Raw genomic sequence first — 1847 nt, 5'->3', positions numbered from 1 at the left:
TCATGTTCTCATTGGCAGCAACGAGCTCCAATATGAGAAAACATTGAATTTGATGTTGCTCAAAACCACGCCTTCTCGATTTACAAGATGTGGCTTGAAGTACAATTTTTATAGAAAAACGATTTCAAACATATTAACATTTCCTAGAGTACCATTTTTCCCAACATGATTCTAATCACCATTTTCTGGAGCAATGGCATCTATGCCAAACAGACGCATAAAATTTTAGAGTATGGCAGGAAAAATAACCTCTTATCTATTGTCGTGGTAGCATAGGATTAACTAATTTTTATATTAAACCCTAAACCCTGAAATCTAAGACCCTTTATACTAAACCCTTAAACCCTAATCCTAACCCTCTCCTAACTCGAGAAGTTGTGGTTTTGAGCACTGGAATTATGAACTTGATCGGACACATTCCAACGTTTTTTTCCCACGAGTGGTGATCCGGATGTGCACGCTCTTGTTGAATAAACCATATAATGTCCTATCGTGATGGTCATTAGATGGCCGGAAAATATAATCAACGAGAAAAGAAAAACAAAAAAACTAAAAAACAAATCCGAGCACACCCACTTGTTGAGCAGGTTTTGTTGAAAAGACACAAGCACTTTGAGTTAGTAAAAGAGAGATTCTTTTGTACTTGTCTTTTTCAAGAGACAAATGGTAATTTTATTATATTTTGGAGCCAGTGAATGATAGACACAATAACAGGCTGTTAGGCAGGTGCAATCACAGCAGTAACAGGCTGTTACTGCTGCTAGCATCTTATAAAAGAAACCAGCTAAGATGTTTAATCAATAAATAAAGCGCTTAATTTAATCTGATGTAGATGGATTGATCATAAGTTTAAACTTTAAAATTGCTGAGATTAATTATTAATAGTTTTGGTTGGACGTGTCCGGGTTCAAGACAAACGAAATAGATGTTAATAGAACGCTCTATCATCTGAGCTATATCCCTTATTAATTTATTCGATCAAAGCATGCAAATACAAGAAGCAAACGAAACGATTAGAACATATGATGATGAAAATATTATTTAACATTAAAACCTAAAATGTGAAGATGCATGGTATCGATCCTCATACTTCTCACATGTTAAACAAGCCATCTACCATCTGAGTTACATTCCCTTTTATGTATTTTTTAAAACTTGTTTCTAAATTTATTCGTTCAAAGCGTGGAAACGATTATATAAAAATATTATTTAATTTTAAAAGTTAAAATGTGGAGATGCGGGGTATCGATCCCCGTACCTCTCGCATGCTAAGCGAGCGCTCTACCATCTGAGCTACATCCCCTTTGAATTATTTTTATTACTTGTTTCTAAATTATTCGATCATAGCGTGCAAGCACAACACCCAAACGATTATAAGATATCACGATGAAAAGGAGACGACCAAAATTCGTGAAAAATCATAGAACAAAAAAAATATCAGCGAACAAAACTTTTATGGAGCAATAAAAATTTTGCTTGCTATGAACACTCTTGACTCCGCTAGCAATCAAAATTGTTGATGAGACATGTGAACCGGGAAAGGAAGAACCAATAAAAGTGTTTCTACTTTCCAGTGGATTATGGATAGAGAAAATTCAACAAAAGAAAATAAGCAGATGATAAATATGGAGAGCCCGCTGGTGTAAATAGGTGATTTATCCTTTTCGCTTGGTAGATCAGAGAATTATAAACACATGTGGGGAGAGGAGTAAGACCTCGACAATTGACACTTTGACACTTACACCTCGTGAACTGTAAATAGTCAAAGTAGAAGAAGAAAAGAAATGAAAACGGTGATGGTGGTGGTGAGTGGTGAGTGGTGACTGCAGATAGTAGACGTCGTCGTC

General features: G+C 35.5%; 1 non-coding gene across 1 annotated transcript; it reads right to left on the bottom strand.

Annotated features, from left to right (window-relative positions):
- Window positions 1-1230: 1230 nt before the first annotated feature.
- On the bottom strand, window positions 1231-1303 carry TRNAA-AGC (transfer RNA alanine (anticodon AGC)). Its single transcript has one exon. It is a non-coding gene; the product is annotated as a tRNA-Ala (tRNA).
- Window positions 1304-1847: the final 544 nt, after the last annotated feature.

This window comes from Nelumbo lutea, chromosome 1 (assembly GCF_056320005.1).
Source record: "Nelumbo lutea isolate HS-2025 chromosome 1, American lotus-T2T, whole genome shotgun sequence".
Lineage (NCBI taxonomy): Eukaryota > Viridiplantae > Streptophyta > Magnoliopsida > Proteales > Nelumbonaceae > Nelumbo > Nelumbo lutea.
The sequence above is the reverse complement of the archived record's forward strand: the minus strand, read 5'-3'. Positions and strand labels throughout refer to the sequence as shown.